Source organism: Phyllostomus hastatus, unplaced genomic scaffold (genome assembly GCF_019186645.2).
Source record: "Phyllostomus hastatus isolate PE091 unplaced genomic scaffold, TTU_PhHast_1.1 phas_contig_90, whole genome shotgun sequence".
Classification (NCBI taxonomy): Eukaryota; Metazoa; Chordata; class Mammalia; order Chiroptera; family Phyllostomidae; genus Phyllostomus; species Phyllostomus hastatus.
In genome coordinates, this window is record NW_025333984.1 from 11,878,947 (window position 1) to 11,898,763 (window position 19,817).

The 19,817-nt window shown below is 36.8% G+C and overlaps 1 non-coding gene across 1 annotated transcript; it reads right to left on the reverse strand.

Moving 5' to 3' along the window:
• Nucleotides 1-18,746: 18,746 nt before the first annotated feature.
• On the reverse strand, nt 18,747-18,850 carry LOC123827854. Its single transcript, XR_006787355.1, has one exon. It is a non-coding gene; the product is annotated as a U6 spliceosomal RNA (small nuclear RNA).
• Nucleotides 18,851-19,817: the final 967 nt, after the last annotated feature.

The following is a 19,817-nucleotide window of genomic DNA, read 5'->3' on the forward strand; positions in this document are numbered from 1 at the left end:
AATACTTTTGTTAGATTGTATTGTGACAGCTGTCATATCAGTGTATATTTTTTTTAAAAAACTTACCAAAATTGGTGTATTTTTGTGCTGCCATTTCAATACTGAAGATGGAAGAAAGTACACAACATTCCCAGCATGTTATGCTCTATTATTTCAAGAAAGGTAAAAATGCAACTGAAAAGAAAAGAAAAACAGATTTGTGCAGTGTGTGGAGAAGGTGCTGTGACTGACTGAATGTGTTAAAAAAGGTTTGTGAAGTTTTGTGCTGGATATTTCTCACTGGATGATGCTACAAAGTTGGATAGACCAGTTGGACTTGATAGCAATCAAACTGAGACATTAATTGAGAACAACCAACGTTATACCACACAGGACATAGCCAACATACTCAAAATATCCAAATCAATAAAGTTATTAGTGAAAATGAAAAATGTGTCTTTTATTTTATGGAAAAAAAAGACATAAGTACTTTTTATCCAACCCAATAAAATCTCACCTCCCAATCCCAGGACACAGCAAGTGGAAAGGCAGTTCCTTTCATACATAAAGTGAAGATGTGGGTTAGGGTGAACTGCAAATTCAAAGAGAAGCAAATAAAGGAATATAAATCATAATAAGTCAGACTCTTGGCCAGGACATGACCTGAATTCATCTTACTGAACTTTAAGTACTGTTAGGCAGGGAGGGGGGCAGGAGTTATCAATGAGGAAAAAAAAAACATTGATTGAGCAAACTCAGGAAGTCTGTTAGTCTTTTCTACATGTCAAATAGCCCCCACCCCACTCTATTTCCTACTGCTCTTTGCCAGTATGTGTGGATCCTTCTCTACTTCATGGGCCTTATTCTTTCCTTTCAAGTTTCATTAATGAGTAATAGGAAATAGACTCATGGGATATCCATCTCCAAGCAAAATTTTTGAGCTAGGGAATGTTTATGCTACTGATTAGAGGTCTTGTTATTCCCTTTGGAAAATGCAGGTTTTCAGATGCATCAAAGGGCATTTGGCATTTTTCCTACTCCAAGTTTACTTATTCTTTCTTCTATTCACACAACACTTGAGAAGATGTGTGTTAATTTCATGAACTAATGCCAGCTGAGAAAAACTATTGGACATACTCCAAAATATGTATCCTAAAGGATTCACTTAAACATTCTATATTATATCTTAACAAGTTCCTGTGTTGCTTTATTATTAACTCAATATGGAATATATACCACTATACCAAAGTAAAAACTATAAAATGTATCTCTCCTACCAAAATCTTAAAATTCATGTTGCAGTGTTCTTTGTGTTTCCCTCACCATCCCTGGCAAAGATCCTCTCCCTTTCCTACCAACTTCTTCAAGGTACCTGGCATCATTGGCTTATTGGAACTCCAACTAATAAAGATCTACTTAAATAACATAAATGTCTGAACTAAATAGAAATTTGTCTCCATGTTCCAGATATTTTCGTTACTTTTAACAAGAGAGTTAAATATATATTTAGAGGTGGTAAAACTTGTGATGATTTTGGGCAGTGGTAAAACTAAGGAGTGTTAGGGAATAAGTGGTTAAAACACTCCCAAATCTCCATCAGTGCATCTTCAAGCTATGTCAATTTAGTATATAGACTAAGTAAAAAAATATGTAAATCCAATGCAAATGCAACAGTAAAAGAGGTTCTTTAGTTTAGCTTCCAAACAGATGGCTACCTCTTAAGTCCCTGCTATACAGTATGTCTGGAAAAATCATGTGTTTAGGCATAAACTTCCTACATTTTTAAGAACATGAATTTTCTAGGGTGAACAAGATCACCAGAATAGATGAGATGCAGGCTAAGATCCTTACTACAGAGGGCTCTTCAAACACTTCCTATTTATTTATTTGTTTATTTGTTTGTTTATATTTATTAGGGTGACATTGACTAATAAAATTATATAGGTTTCAGATGTACAATTCTATAATACATCATCTGTATACTGTATTGTGTGAAAACCACACCAAATCAAGTCTCCTTCCATCACCATTTATCCCCCTTTATCCTCTTCTACCTCCCATTCCCTTTTCCCTCTAGCAATCACCATACTGTTGTGCCTATGAGTATTTTCTTTTATTAACCTTTTCAACCCAGCCCCACAAACATCCTCTGCTTTGAAAGCTTACAGTTTGTTTTTTATATATGAGTGTCTTTGTATTTTATTAGTTTATTTTGTTCATTAGATTTCACATATAAGTGAAATAATGTGGTGCTTGTCTTCATCTGACTGGCTTATTTCACTTAGTATAATGCTTTGCAGGTCCACCCATGCTATGGCAAAAAAAAAAATCATCTTTTTTACAATCAGACCATATTCCATTGTGGAAATGCAAACAACTTTTTTTATCCATTCACCTACTGATGGGCACTAGAGCTGCTTCCAAATCTTGGCTATTATAAATAACCCTGTAATAAATTTAAGTTTGTATACTCTTTCAAATTAATGTTTAAGGTTTCTTTTTAAAAATTTTTATTGTATTTTTCCATTACCATTTGGCACCCTTATGCTCCCATCCTCTCACAATCACCAAGAGTTGTCCATGTTCATGAATCCTTTTCATTTTTGATCAATCCCTCCACCCTCTAACCTCTCCCCCATAGCTGTCACCCTGCTCTCCATGAGTCTGTCTCTAGTAAGCTTTTTAGTTCAATTTACACGTTAGATTCCACCTATGCATGAAATCATACAGTATTTGTCTTTCTCTGACTGGATTACTTCATTTAGCGTAATGTTCTCCACGTCCATTCATGTTGTTGCAAAGTGTCAAGTTTTGTTCTATTTTATGGCTGAGTAGTATTCCATTGTATAAATGTCCTAGAGTTGTTTTATCCTCTCATCTACTGATAGACACTCAGGCTGCTTTCATATATGGGCAATTATAAATAATGCTGCAGTGAACATAGGGGTGCTTATGTTCTTTTGAATTAATGTTTTGAGTTTCTTCAGATATATTCATAGAAGTTGGATCCTTGGGTCAAAAGCAGATACATTTTTAATTTTTGGAGATATCTCCATACTGCATTTCACAGTGGCTGCAACAAACTGCATTCCCACCTCCTCTCCAGTACTTGTTGTTTGTTGGTTTATTAATGATAGCCATTCTGACAGGTGGGACATGGTATCTCATTGTGGTTTTAATCAGCATTTCTCTGGTGATTAGTGACATTGAGCATCTTTTCATATGTCCATTGGCCATCTGCGTGTCCCTTTTGAAGAAGTGTCTATTCAGGTCCTTAGCCCCCTTTTTTTTAATTGGGTTGTTTGTATTTTGGTGTTGAGTTTTGTCAGTCCTTTATAAATTTTGGATATTAACCCCTTATCAGATGCATAAGCAAATATGTTCTCCATTTCCATGAGCTGTCTTTTTACTTTGTTTTTTGTTTCCTTTTTCTGTGCAATAACTTTTTAGTTTGATATAGTACCATTTGTTTATGTTTTCCTTTGTTTCCCTTCCCTAGGGAGATGTATCAGATAAAATATTGGTATGAGCAATGTTCAAGGTGTTACTGGCTACGTTTTATTCTAGGATTTCTATGGTTTCAGATTGAACAATTAAGTCTTTAACCATGTTTAATTTATTTTTGTATGCAGTATAATAAGGTAGTCTAGTATCATTTTTCTGCCCAATTTCCCCAACACCATTTATTCAATAAACTATCTTTAGCCCACTGTATATGCTTGCTACCTCTGTTGAATATTAATTGATTAAAAATGTGTGAGTTTATTTGGGGTCTCTATTCTGTTAAATTGATCTATATGTTTGTTTTTATGCCTGTCCCATGCCATTTGATTACTATGGCCTTAGAATGTAGTTTGATATTAGGTAGCGTGATTCCTCCAACTTTGTTCTGCCTTATCAGGATCACTGTTGCTATGTGAGGTCTTTTGTGGTTCCATCTGAATTTTTGAAATACTGTTTCTAGTTCTGTGAAATACATCATTGGATTTTTTATAGGAATTGAATTGAATCTATAGACTACTTTAGGTAGCACAGAATTTTTAATGATGTTAATACTTCCTACGCATGAACACAGTATGTGCTTCCACTTATTTGTATCTTCTTCAATTTTTTTCTTTAGTGCCTTATAATTTTCTGAATATAGGGCTTTTACATCCTTGTTTGGATTTATTCCTAAGTATTTTATTCTCTTGGAAGCAATTGTAAATGGGATTGCTTTCTTTGTTTCCCTTTCTGTTAGTTTATTATTGGCATATAAAAATGCAACTGATTTCTAAATAATTTGTATCCCACTACTTTGCTGAATTCATTGATCATTCTAGTAGTTTCTTGGTGGAACCTTTGGGGCTCTATATGTACAGTATCATGTTATGTGCAAATAGAGACAGTTTTACTTCTTCTCTTCCAATATAGGTGCCTGTTATATCTTCTTGTTGTCTGATTTCTATTTTTGATGCCTTTTATTTCTTTTTGTCTCAGTGTGGAGGCTAGGGCTTCCAGTACTATGCTGAATAAGAGAAATAAAACCGGACATCCCTATCTTGTTCCCAATCTTAAGGGGAGTGCTTGTAGTTTTGCCCTTTGAGTATAATGCTGGCAGTGGGTTTGTCATATATGGCCTTTATTTGTTTAGACATGTTCCCTCTTTGGTTCTATTCTCACACATAAAATCATTAGGGCACAAGGCTGTTCTATTTTTAATTTTGGGGGAAAACCCCATACTGCTTTCCACAGTGGAAGTACCAATCTGCATTCCCACCAAGAGTATAAAAGGGATCCCTTTTTTACAAATCCTCGCCAACACTTGTTGCTTGTTGATTAATTGATGAGAGCCATTTTGAGAGGTGTGAGGTAACATCTGCATTAATTTGCATTTCTCAGATTATTAGTAACATTGAACATTTATTCATAAGTCCATTGTCCATCTGTGGACTCTTTATTCTGGTCCATTGACATAAATGACTGTTTGTTTTTTTTTTTTTTTTGCCAATACCATGCATGCTGTTTTGTATAAAATGGCCTTACAGCATAGAGTGATATCAGGTAGTGTGATTCCTCCAATTTGGATTTTTATTTCTCAAGATTGCTGCAGCTATTCAGGGTCTTATTATTCTTTTTAATTTTTTTATTGTTGTTCAACTACAGTTGTCCCCATTTTACCCCCACCACGCCCACCCCCATCTTCCACCATCAATTCTACCCTGCTTCGTCTTTCTCCATGGGTCCTTTATACATGTTCCTCTATGACCCTTACCTTTCTTCCCACATTATCTCCCTCCTGATTCCCCTCTGGTTACTGTCAGTGTGTTCTTTATTTCAATATCATTGGTTATATTTTGCTCATTTCTTTTGTAGATTAGGTTCCACATATAGGCAAAATCATATGGTATTTGTCTTTCACTGCCTGGCTCATTTCACTTAGTATATATTTTGCATTTTGTAATGTAAATTATTATCATTTCCTAGATAAACTCCAATTACTGATGATGTACTACTATTTCTAATATATTGCTGTTATATTTTCTATTTTATTAAGGATTTTCCCATTATATTCATAAATGAGATTTTACAACAAGTTATCTTTATTTTATTATATGTTGTTTCATTTGATATTCAGACTGCATTATATAATACTGGCATAATAAAATAACCTAAAGGTTTCATCTCGTAGTTTCTTTTTAAGACTGAGGTTATCAGTTCTTTGAATTATTGGTATACCTTGTTAGGTAAACAGTAAAATATGGTTTTATTTCTGATGGTGGGATAGATTAAGAATTAGCAACAAATAAATGTCTCATTTTTTTTGCAAGTAGCTGTCCAGATATCCTAACACCATTTGTTGAAGAGGCTATTTTTATTCCATTTTATGCTGCTGTCTACTTTGTTGAAAATTAATTGACCACAGAGATTTGACTTTATTTCTAGGCTGTCTATTCTTGTTAGATGATCCATGTGTTTGTTCTTATGCCAGTATAAAAGGGTTTTGATTATAGTGGCCTTGTATATACTTTGATATCAGGTATTGTGATCCCTCCTATTTCATTCTTCTTTTTCAAAATTACTGTGGTTATTCGGGGTCATTTATGGTTCCATATAAATTTTTGAAATGTTTGTTCTATATCTGTGAAATATGTCATTGGTATGTCCATATGGATTGGGTTGAATCTACAAATTGCTTTGGGTTCTATGGACATTTTAATGATATTAATTCTTTCAATCCATGCATACGGTATATGCTTACATTTACCGTATTTTTAGGACTATAAGATGCACTGGATCATAATATGCACCAAGGTTTTAGAGGAGGAAAATAAGAAAAAAAATGAAGCAAAAAATGTAGTAAAATACTTCATAACCTGTGACCCCACTCTACCACCACCTCCCACAGTGAGCCAGGTAAGCTATGTTCAGACTACAAGACATACCCCCATTTTCCTCCCAAATTTGGGAGGAAAAAAGTGCATCTTATAGTCCAAAAATATGGTATTTGTGTCTTCCTTAGTTTCTTTTTTCAGTGTTATGTAGTTTTCTGAGTATAGGTGTTTTACCTTGATTAGGTTTATTCCTAGGTACTTTATTTTTCTTGTTGCTACAGCAAATGGGATTTTTCCCCCTGATCTCTGTTTCTGATATTTTCTTGTTGGTGTACTAAACAGCCTTCGATTTCTGAATATTGACTTTGTATCTCACTGTTTTGCCAAACTCACTTATTACATAGAGTAGTTTTTGGTTGAGTCTATAGGGTTTTTTATGTATGCTGTCATGTCATCTGCAAACAGTAACAGCTTTGTTTCCTCCTTTCCAATTTAGATGCCATTTATTTCTTTGACTTGTTGGATCACTGTGGCTAGGACTTCCAATACTATGTTGAATATAAGTAGTGAAAGAAGATATCTCTGTCTTGTCCCTAATCTTAATGGAAAAGCTTTTAGTTTTTGCCCATTGAATATGATGTTGGCTGTAGGTTTCTCACATATGGCCTTTATTGTGTTCAGGTATGCTGCCTCTACTCCCACTTTGCTGTGTGTTTTTATCATAAGTATATACTGTACCTTATCAAATGCATTCTCTGAATCTATTGACATGACCATGTGATTTTTGTAATTTCCTTTTGTTTATATGCTGTATTATGTTTATTGATCTGCAAATATTGTACCATCCTTGAGTCCCTGAGATGAATCCCTCTTGATCATGGTGTACGATCTTTTTTTTTAAAAAAAGTCCCATTAACATTTCATATAATAAGGGCTGGGTGATGATGAACTCCTTTAACTTGACCTTAGATGAGAAGCACTTTATCTTCCTTCCCATTCTAAATGATAGCTTGCTGGATAGAGTCATCTTGGATGCAGGTCCTTGCTTTTCATGACTTTGAATACTTCTTTCCAGCCCCTTCTTGACTGCAAGGTTTCTCTGGAGAAATCAGGTGATAGTCTAGTGGGAACTCCTTTGTAGGTAACTGTCTCCTTTTCTCTTGCTGCTTTTAAGATTGTCTCCTTAATTTTAATCTTGGGTAATGTAATGATGATGTGCCTTGGTGTGTTCCTCCTTGAGTCCAACTTCTTTGGGACTCCGAGCTTCCTGGAATTCCTGAAAGTCTATTTCCTTTACCAGATTGCAGAAGTTCTTCTTCATTATGTTTTCAAAAAAGTTTTCAATTTCTTGGTCTTCTTCTTGTCCTTCTGGCACCCCTATGATTTGGATGGAGGAATATTTAAAGATGTTCTGGAGGTTCCTAAGCCTCTCCTCATTTTTTAAAATTCTTGTTTCTTCATTCTGTTCTGGCCAAATGTTTTTTTCTTCCTTCTCCAAACCATGATTTGAGTCCTGGTTTCCTTCCCATCACTGTTGGTTCCCTGTAGATTTTTCTTTATTTCACATAATGCAACCTTTATTGCTGCCTGGGACTTTGTTATGCTGTTGAAGTACCCATTGAGTTCCTGGGGCATCTTTATAACCACTGTTTTGAACTGTACATCTGATAAGTTGACTATATCTTTGTCACTTATTTGTATTTATTCTGGAGCTTTGAACTGTTCTTTTATTGGGGCCATTTTTTTTTGCCTCAGTGCATCTATTATGTACTAAGGAACAGAGCCTTAGGTCTTCACCAGGGTGGGGCAGCCCACATGGCTGCATCAGGACCCTGTATGTGGGGGAGAAGTCTGAGAGGAAACAGTGCTGCTTGCTCTGCTTTCTGCTGGTTTTCAATTACTTCCCTGGCTACCCACAATCAAATTGGGCCCTCTGGTGCTGATTCCCAGATGGGTGGGTTTGTGTATATTCTAGGATCCTGGGAGTTTCTCCTGCTGCCACCTCAAACCCTAGGAGACTTTTCAGTCAGAGGCTTTGGGGCTTTATTTCCCCACATTGGAACCCTGGGTTGCACAGTCTGTCTTGCTCCCTAGTTGTTCCTCCTGGTTTAACAGCACGTAAATGTGGGACTGCCTAGTACACAAGCTGCCACCTCACCTGTTCCACCAGCCACTGCCTTGCCATGAGTCCTCTCCACCCAGCTGCCCATTTCTGCCCCTCCTACTAGTCTGGATGAATGTTTCTTCTTTAACTCTTTAGTTGTCAGACTTCCATACAGTTCGATTTTCTGTCAGTTCTGGTTGTTTTTTTTTCTTTTTAAATTTGTTGTTGTCCTTCTTTTGGTTGTGGGAAGAAGCATGCTGTGTCTACCCATGCACTCATCTTGGCCAGAAGTTTTCTTGCACTGTATGATCTTTTTAGTATATTGCTCGAGGTGGTTTGCAGTATTGTGTTGAGGATTTTATGGTCTATGTTCATCAGCAATACTAGCCTATAGTTTTTTTTTTCTTTCTTGTGTCTTTTTTTGGGGAGGGCGGGGTTTGGGATTATGATGATGATGACTTCATAAAAACAGAATGGAAGTCCTCTCTCATCTTGGATTTTTTGGAATAGTCTGTGAATGATAAGAGTTAGATCTTCCAGAAATATTTGTAAAATTCTCCTGTGAAACCATCAGATCCAGGGCTGTTGTGCACCAGGAGTGTTTTGATTATTGCTTTGATTTCCTCAGCTGTTATTTGTCTGTTCAGGCTTTCTGCTTCTTCATTGACTTGGAAGATTATATTTTTCTAGAAATTTGTCCCTTTCATTTAGGTTTTCAAATTTATTGGCATACAGTTCTTCATAGTTATTTCTTACATCCTTTGTATTTCTGTGGTATCAGTTGTAATCTCTCCTCTATCATTTCTGAGTGTGTTTATTTGGGTCCTCTCTCTTTTTTTCTTGATGAGTCTGCTTAAAAGCTTGTCAATTTTGTTTATCTTTTCAAAGAACCAGTTCCTGGATTTATTGATCCTTTGAATTGTTCATTTAGTCTATGTCATTTAATTCTGCTCTGATCTTGGTTATTTTCTTCCTTCTATATGCTCTGAGCTGTATTTGCTGTTGTTTCTCCAGTTCTTGTAGATGTAGCTTTAGGTTGTTTATTTGAAAAGTTTCTATCTTTTTTAGATAGACCTGCATCACTATGACTTCCTTCTCAGGGCTGCCTTTGCTGTGTCCCATAAGTCTTGGACTGTTGTGTGTTAATTTGCATTTGTTTCCAGAAACTTTCTGATTTCTTCTTTGAAATCATCATTAACCCTTTCATTGTTTAATAGGCTGCTAATCAGTCTCCATGAATTTGAATGTTTTTGAGTTTTATCTTTGAGGTTGGTTTCTAGTTTCAGGCCCTTGTTGTCTGAGAAAATGCTTGATACGAGTCCAATTTTCTTGAATTTGTTGAGGCTTGTTTTGTGTCATTTCATGTGGTCTAGCTTTGAAAATGTTCCATGTGCATTGAAAAGAATGTGTATTTTGCTCTTTGCAATAGAAGGTTGTATATATATCAGTTAAATCCATTTGATCTAGGGCATTGTTCAATGCCACAATATCCTTGGTGATATTTTGTTTATAAGATGTATCCATTTTTGACAGTGGGTTGTTAAAAACCCCTAGTATAAGTGTGCTGCTGTCTATATCTTTCTTGAAATACTCCAAGATTTTCCATATATATTTGGGTACTCCTATATTAGGTGCATATATGTTTATAATGTTTTTGTCTTTTTTTAATGATTTTGCCCCTTACATGTCAACCAGCAATACATGAGAGTTGCACATTGTTTCTTTTTAAATACTTTATTTATTTCTTTTTAGAGACAGGAGGATGGAGAGAGGGAGAAAAACATCAACATGTGGTTGCTTCTCACATGCCCCCTACATGGGGACCTGGCCTGCAACCCAGGCATGTGACTTGACTGGGAATTAAACAGGTGGCCCTCTGGTTTGAAGGCCTATGCTCTTTCCACAGCACTACACCATCCAGGGCTATTTTTGTCTTCTTTATAAATTGTTCCTTTGAGTATTATGAAGAGTCTTTCTTTGTACATTTTAAGGCCTTTCTTTTGAAGTCTATATTGTCTTATATAAGTATTGGTACACCAGTTTTTTTTTCCTGTCCATTTGCTTGGAATATTTTTCCAAACCCCTCGCTTTCAGTTTGTGTAGCTATTTTGTTCTGAAGTGCACCTCCTGTAGTCAGCATACGTGCAGGCCATGTTTTCATATCCATTCAGCTACTCTGTTTTTTGATTGGAGCACATAATACATTTGCATTTAGGTTATTATTGATAGTACTTATTCATTGTTCCTCCTTTGTACCTGTGTTCTTCTCTCTCACTTTTTTTCTTCCTCTTCTTGAAACAGTCCCTTTAGCACCTCTTGCAGTGCTGGTTTGGTGGAGGTGTATTCTATTAGCCTTCTTTTGTCTGGAAAACTCCTTATTTCACCTTCCATTTAATTGAGATCTTTGCTGGGTAGAGAAGTCTTGGTTGCAGGCCTTTGCTTTTCATTACTTGGACTATTACTTGCCTTACCCTTCTGACTTGCAGCGTTTCCATTGAAAAATCAGCTACTAGGCTTATCACCGTTCCCTTATATTTTACTTTTACTTATTTTTTATTTTACTTTTTTCTCCCTTGCTGCTTTTAAGAGTGTCTCTTTTTCTTTAAAACTTGGCATTTTAATTATGATGTGTCTGGGAGTAGGCTTCTTAGGGTTCATCTTGATTGGGACTCTGTGTGCTTCCTGAACTTGTGTGGCCTTTCCCCTTTCCGGGTTCAGGAAATTTTCTGTCATTTTTAAAAACAGGTTTTCTATCTCTTGCTCCTTTTTTCTCCTTCTGTTATTCCAATATTTTGAATGTTGTGTTTCATGTTGTCTTGCACTGCCCTTAAGCTGTCTTCATATTTCTTGAGTTTTTCTTTTTCCTGAAGCTGCTCTATCTTGTTGTTCCCTTATACCTTATCTTCCAGCTTACTAATTTGTTCCTCTGCTTCATCCAGTTTGCTTGTAATTCCTTCTAGTTTTTTTTAAGATTTTATTTATTTATTTTTATACAGAGGGTAGGGGAGGCAGAAAGAGGGAGAGAAATATCAATGTGTGGTTGCCTTTAACACTCCCCCTACTAGGGATCTGGCTCACAACCCAGGCATCTACTCTGACTGGGAATCAAACAAGTGATTCTTTGGTTCTCAGGCCAGCACTCAATCCACTGAGCCACACTAGCCATGGCTTTTTATTTCAGAAATTGTATTCTTCATTTCTTCCTGGTTCTTGTTTATAGTTTCTATTTCCTTTTTCATACTGTTGTAATTCTCACTCAGGTTTTTGTAGTTGTCTGTGAGTTCCTTGGACATCCAGGAATGATCCTTATCATCATTCTTTTGAATTCTACTCTGATAGTTTGCTTGCCTCTCTTTCATTTAGCTCCTTTACTGGGGAGTCTTCCATTTCTTTTGATTGTGGGTCTGTCTTTACCTCTCCATTTTAGGTGACTCTTTTTGTTTGTTTCTATAATTCCCAATGCTCTTCTTTGCCAGATGCCTTCATAAAGTGAACTTCTGTGGTAGGCTTTTTGTGGGGCTAAGTGCTGTGGTCTCCTTGATCTTCTTGTCTGGATGCTCTGGGATTGCTCTTTCTTTTGTTTTGTGGGCTCTCTTGCTGTACTTGGGCTTTACCTATTGATGGCTCCTTTGTTAGTGGGTTCTCCTCTCCAGCAGGTTCACTGGTACTCACAACTCCCACCTTGTCTTGAGTGTGATCCGGGGCAGGGCATAGGTGGAATGGGGTAAGGCCACAGGAGAGTATTCTATAGGATTTAAAGTACTAACAAGTAGATAACAAATAACAGGTCCTTTGGAGAAGTATAGCAATAACCGTGATATTTTACTCCACTAGCCACTTTTTATAAAACGTGGAAAAGAGATAAGACTCTTATTAGAAGGGAAAAAAGTGTGATCTGACTTTAGAAAGGATAGCACTTATGCCAGGTTAGATGGCGAGATATAGTGAGAGTGAAAGATAGAAATTGGTGAAGTGTGTAAAAGAATAGAGTTGGCCACAATAGTAATATGGCTCTGGAAGATGGCAAAATGAATGTATACCCAGGTAAGGGTGCTGTGTGGGATTTGGAATAACAATAATATGATAAGAAATATATAATGTGAATAAAAGGGATAAAAAATGAAAGACCAAGAGTAGTGTGTTATTGCAATATGAGTAAAGTGAAAGAAGAAAAATTACAGTGCAATATGAAAGGGAGAATAAAGAAAACTAATCAAACAATGAAATCAAAGAAACAAACAAAACAAACTAAACAGAAAGAGAAATAAAAAGTAATAAAAATAAATAAATAAAATGCAAGTTCTGAAGGAAGGTGGAATGAAATTTGTCTCAGCTGGGTGTTAGCATTCTCACTTCTTTCTGGATCTGTTTTTGGTCTTCTCACAGCTCCAGGTATTATTGTCTTACACATCCATTTTTAAATGTCCTGTGCAATCTTTGGCTTCCAAACTTCATATCCACTGGAATATGGTTGGCTGTTCACTTTGTGCCTCAGAAGATTTACTAGGTGTCCTAGTTGGGTGTACCAGCAAGTGCCTTCAGCTCCCACTTACGTTGCCACCATCTTCCATCTTAGAAAAAATTTTATTGTTCACATATAGTTGTCACCATGTTCCCCTCACTGCTCTCCACAGCACCACTGATTTCCACCTCCCCCACTCAATCCTACCCCACTTGGTTTTGTCCATGGGTCCTTTATACATATTTCTTGATGACTCTTCCTCTTCTTTTCCCCATTATACCCATCTCTCCTCCCCTCTGGTTGCTGCCAGTTGGTTCTTTATTTCAATGCCTCTGGTTAAATCTTGCTCATTTGTTTTGTTGATTAGGTTCCATGTATAGGTGAGATGATAAGGTATTTGTCCTTCATCACCTGGCATATTTCACATATCATAATGCTCTCCAGTTCCATCTATTCTGTCGCAAAGGGTAGGAACTCATTATTACTTTCTGTTGCATAGTATTCCATTGTGTAAATTTACCACAGTTTTTTGATTCACCCATTTATTGATGGACACTTAGGTTGTTTCCAGCTCTTGGCTATTAGAAATTGTGCTGCTATGAACGTTGGGGTACATAGGTTCTTTTGAATTGGTGTTTCAGGATTCTTGGGGTATAATCCCAGCAATGGAATTGCTGGGTCAATAGGCAGTTCCATTTTCAGTTTTCTGAGGAAATTCCATACTGTTTTCCACAGTGGCTGCTCCAGCCTGCATTCCCATCAACAGTGTACTTGGGTTCTCTTTTCACCACAACCTCACAAGCACTTGTGGGGTTTTTTTTGTTTTTTTTTTTGTTTGTTTGTTTGTTTTTATGGATTTGCTTCTGATAGCCATTCTGACCAGTGTGAAGTGGTAACTCACTCTGGTTTTAATTTGCATCTCTCTGATAGTTAGTGATGCTGACTAAGTATATTTTCATATGTCTCTGGGGCCTCTATATGTCCTCCTTGGAGGAGTGTCTGCTCAGGTCCTTTGTTGATTTTTTAATTGGGTTATTTGTCTTCCTGGAGTGGAGTCATGTGGGTTCTTTATATATTTTGGAGCTCAGGCTCTAGTCTGTGGTATCATTGGAAAATATGTTTTCCCATATGGTTGGTTTTATTTGCATTTTGCTAATGTTTTCTTTAGCTGTGCAGAAGATTTTTATTTTGATGAAGTCTCATTTGTTTATTCTTTCCTTTATGTCTCTTGCTCTAGGGGACAAATTGGTGAAAATATTGCTTCATGGAATAAGGAGATTTTCCTGCCTACATTCTCCTCTAGGACTTCTATGGTGATGCAATTTATATTCAAGTCTTATATCCATCTTGAGTTTATTGTTGTGTATGGTGTAAATTGATGGTCAGGTTTCAATTTTTTTGCACGTAGTTATCTAGACCTCCCAACACCATTTGTTGAAGAGGCTATTTTTACTCCATATTATGATTCTACAAACTTTTAAAAATATTAATTGACCATAGAGACAGAAAAGAATACAGCTGAGACTCTGTAGGGTGAACAGCCAACAGAATCCCAGCCACTTTCTTTTTTTTTAGAAGCTATTTCTTTTATTTCTGCTCTGCTTTTATTATTTTCTTTTGTCTATTCATTTTATGTTTTGTGATTTGTTGTTGTTGTTGTAATTCCTTTAAGTATAATGCTAGATTATTTATATGAGATTTTTCTTGTTTCTTGAGATGAGCCTGTGATAAATGCTATGAATTTCCCTCTTAGGACTGTTTCATTGTGCCCCATACATGTTGGACTCTTGTGTTCTCATTTTTATGTGTTTCAAGGTATCTTTTGTTTTTTTCTTGACCTCACTGTTAACTCATTCATTGTTAAATAACATGTTATACAACCTCCATGTATGCATGTGTTTTTCAGTTTTCTCCTTGTAATTGATGTCTAATTTCATACCATATGGTCAGAGATGATACATGATATGATTCCAATCTTCTTAAATGTATTGACACTTATTTTGTGTCCTAATATAGTCTATCCCAGAAAAAATCTCATTCACTTGAAAATATTGTATATTGCTTCATGAAAAAATGTTCTGAAGTTATTAATTAAATTCATCTGATCTAGTGTGTCATTTAAGGCTGCCATTTACTTGGTGATTTTCTTTCTGGAGTTTCTATCCATTGAAGTCAATGGGGGTGTTAACATCTTGTATTATAATTGTACTACTGTTAATCTTTCCATTTATGTCCATCAAGATTTTCTTTACATATTTAGTTGTTCTTATGTGGGTTGCTTAAATATTTCCAAAAATGATATCCTGTTATTGAATTGATCCTTTTATCATTATGCAGTGTCCTTCTTTATGTTTTACTATAGCCTTTATTTTAAAGTTTATTTTGTCATGTGTAAATATAGCTACCCCATCCCTTTTTCCATTCCACTTGCATGAAATTCTTTTTCTATCCCTTTACTTTTAGTCTGTGTGTATCTTTCATTCTGACGTGTGTCTATAGTATACAGTATACATATGGATCATGTTTTATTATCCATTCAGCTACTCTATGTCTTTTGATTGGCACATTTAACTCATTTACATTTAAAGTGATAACTGATATGTACATGTTTATTGCTATTTTATTCTTATAACTATATTCCTCTATTGTTATCTTTCTCCTTCTTTCCTTCTCCTTCCTTCCTTCCCCTCCTCCTCCCCTTCCCCCTCCTCTCTCTCCTTCTCCTCCTCCTTCTTCTTCTTCTTCCCCTCCTCCTCCTCTCCCTTCTCCTTCTCTTTCTCCTCCTTCTTCCTCCTCCTCAAGAAGTCCTAGTGACATTTTTTATAATACTGGTTTTGTGGTAACAGGCTCCTTTAGCTTTTACTTGTCTGGGAGGCTATTTATTTCCCTTTCAATTTTAAATGATAGTTTTGCTGTGTAAAATAGTCTTGGTCATACTTCCTTGCTTTTTATCCCTTTCAATATTTCATGCCAATCACTTCTGGCTCAAAGTGTTTCTCTTGAGAAATCAGCTGACACACAATGGGAGTTACCTTGTAGGTAACTACCTGCATTTCTCTTGGTGTTTTTAAGATTCATTCTTTGTTTTTAACCTTTCAAATTTTAATTATGATGTGTCCTGGTAAGGTCCTCTTTGGGTTAATTTTGTTTGGAACTCTCCATGCTTCTTGGGCTTGTGTGTCTTTTTCCTTTATCAGGTTATGGAAGTTTTCAGTCATTATTTCTTCAAATAGTTTCTGAATCCCTTGCTCTCCCTCTTCTTCTTCTGGTACCCCTATGATGCAATTATTGTTACATATCATGCTGTTCCAAAAGTCTCTTAAACTATTCATATTTTCTATAATTTTTTCTTTTTGCTGTTTCATTGAATTTTTTTGCTACCTTGTCTCTGAAACTGCTGATTCCATCCTCTTCTTCATCAACCTACATTTTATTCTTTCAAGTATATTCTTTATTTCAGATTATATTCTTCATTTTTGACCATTAATTTTGTATGATTTCAATGTCCTGTTTTGTGCTGTTAAGCAGTCCTATAACCATTACTTTGAACTCTGTATCTGATAAATTGTTTTCCCCATTTCCCTTAGCTCTTTTTCTGGAGATTTCTATTTTTTTTCATTTGGGGCATTTTTATTTTGTTTCCCCATGTTGTCTCCCTCTTTGTGTTTTGTTTTTCTGTGTATTAGATAGATCTTATAGGAGTCCCAGTCTTGGTGGAATTGGCCTTATGTAGTAGGTATAATGTGTAGTTTTGTGGTGGAGCCCCCCTTGATCACTTGAGCTGAGTGTTCTAGGAATATCCCTTGTGTTGGTTTTGTGGGTCCACCTGTTATAATTAAGTCTTTATTGTTCTTAGCTTATTCATGCATGGGATCAACCCTCAGTCAGGTTTATGAGAGGTTCATCCCTAATCACAGTGTGCAAGCTGCTGTACATACAGGTGATGACACAAAGTAGAATTCAACCAGCAGCTACTTATGCCTGCTAAGATCTCCCTTTGGATATGTGACTTGTGATGTTCAGTGGATTTTTTTCTGATGTTATGTGAAGCTGGCCAATCATTGTTTTGGTTCAGGGCCTCTTGGGAGGGACTCTCATGCCGCCCAATGTCAGACACTGCCTGTGACTGGCCCTCAGCAACCTGTTTAAAGCTTCAAGCAATCCACAATTAGTGGCAATCTTTGCTGGACTTGGTACACATGGGAAAGTCCAATTGTGCACCAAGGTGAACTTTTACCAGCACTGGGCATGGGTACGTCTGAAGATTTCTCTGTCACTCTGAGATCTGCCTCCACCTTCCTCATCCTGCTGTCTGCCTGTTAGGCTCAGTCAATGAAACAGCCTCTGCTAGTACTTGAGTTGTATGAGGTAGGTTCTCAGTGAGTCAGCAGATAGGGATGAGTGGTGCTTGCCTCACTGATACAGGTTCAAATTTGCTGGTATTGCTGGGTCTGAGGCCACTCTGTAAATGTTCCCTGGTAAATGAAGTCTAGCTTCCAGGCATTATGTGATTGTACATCTCTGTGTTGGGGCATGATATCAGAGAGTCATCAGGGTGATTCTAGCAAAGTTTATCAGGCCCAAACAGCCCAAGATTTGGCCATGTGAAGGGAAGGCTCTTCTTTGATTGGACATGGGAGGGAAAAATGGCCCCTATCTTAGAACTACCCAACTCAGTGTCTCCCAAATTTTGTGTTAACTTTTACAGGGCAGAGCTACTAGGACTTGAGCATATAGAGCACTGAGACCTGGAGGGTGGGTCTACCAGAAGGCCAGGAGTTAGTGTAGCAGATTTTCAATGAGGAAACAGCATAAATCAGGATCACAGGAAAGTGGTGGGAATGGTTCCTACCCCAAAGCCACAACTCTGTCATTGACAACCCCTGATTCTGCACAAAACTCTACATCCTGGTCAATTGATCTGACTCTTCCACAGGGTGGAAGCTCCCCATGGTGAGGCAAGATATATTCTAGAAGTTGGGGTTATTGTTTTCCACTAGGCCTATGTCACACAGAGGAGAGTGTTCTATTCAATAAAGATGGCATTTGTGGTATGTGAGAGTTGATTAGCATAGGGATCCTGGTGGCTGTTTCTCCAGCTTTCCACAGAGTCATAGACTCTAGTCTGCTCCACTATTCCTCTGCCAGTAACAAGAGTGAGTGGCTGTTTAAACAAATTTTGTGCATTGGTCCTTTAAAAGGGCTCCTGTGTCTCTGGCAGACTCTTGTCTTTTCCTGATGGGCAGAAATCCTGCTGCTTTTCACAGGCAGATGTTCTTTGGGCACCTATATCCAATTCTGGTGGTCTGGGATGGTGATCCTGCCTTGGGGTTACTTCACATAGCAAACTGCCTACAGCTGAGATATCCTATGGGAACCTCAGCTACTGCCCATGGGAGTAGGGCAGCCCTTTTCTTATCTCTGCCCTTCCTGCCAGTCTGAATGTAGCTTCTTCTGTAAATCCTTGATTATAAGACTTCTCTTCAGCTAGCCTTCTGTGAGTTATTCATGATAATTTTTTCTATAATTTACTTGTAATTCCAGTTTGATCCTGGGAGGAGGTGAGTGTAATATCCACCTACTTCACCGCCATATTGTTTTCCAAATACATTTTCATTTGATTCCTGATCCAGTGCTAAAGGGCTCAACAAGAGCATATGTAATTGTGGCAAGTATTGCAACTAGATGATCCAATTTGGGAGGGAATATGAGATTTTGTAAATATCTGCATATGTATTACAAGGTTCTTTCCCACAAATACTTTTGTCTATTTCTAAAAGAGGTCTACAGGGATACAAATCTTGAAGGGTGGTCAGTAATGGACCCTGACACATTAGCAATTAATCTACTTTCTTTTTTTAACTCTAGACAATCTTCTTTATTTTTTTTAAATATGGAACACTTCACGAATTTACCTATCATCCTTGCTCATAGGGGCCATGCTAATCTTCTCTGTATCATTCCAATTTAGTATATGTGCTGCCCAAGCAAGGACTCTGTTTTTATTGTTGCTCAAGTACATTTGTCTCCATTTTCTCCCATCACATGCCACACCCAACCCATCCTCCCCTCCCACACTTAAACCTACCCCCTTTGACATTGTCCATGTGTCCTTTATACATGTTCCCTGATGGCAATTCCCCTATTCTTTCCCATTATCCCTCTCACCCCTCCCCTCTGGTTACTCTCAGTTTATTCCTTATTTCATTGTCTCTGGTTCTATTGTGCTTGCTTATTTGTTTTGTTGATTAGGTTCCACTTATAGGTGAGATCATATGGTATTTGTCTTTCACTGCTTGGCTTATTTCACTTAGCATAATGCTCTCTAGTTCTATCCATGCTGTTTCAAAGGATAGGAGCTCCTTCTTTCTGTCTGCTGCTAGTATTCCATTGTGTAAATATATCATAGTTTTAAGGAATTTTTTTAATTCTACTTGGTAAGGAAATTCATTTTATGTATGTAACTAAATTAAATTCTTATAGTAAAACTTTGCTAAGGTGCAAGCATGATAATTTATAGATGGCACTCGGGAATTCTTAATTAAAATGTTTTTATTCCTGAAAAGCGATCTGGAGAATACTTTCCTGAGATCTAACTAGAGTATGCAGCCTGATGGCTAAAGGATAAATAGGGCTGGGGAGGCTATTATATTTTCCATATATTCAGGGAATATTTGCAGAGGGAATTCTATGAGTGAGGTACAGTCTCAACTATCACAGAAGCTTTTACTACCAAATTAAGGTTTGACATCCATTGCAAAATTACTTCAGACAAAGACAAAAGTAAGATATGTTGTTATGATGTGTTTTTCTCCACATATATCTAAAGAAGTGAGGTTCACTTCAAGCTAGTCATATAGTAGGCTATTTCTTTATTATAACAGCAGAGCTACTGCTAAAAGTATATTTATAAAGGTTTCCTGATACTTTTAGATATTTTAGCCTCACTTTACATATT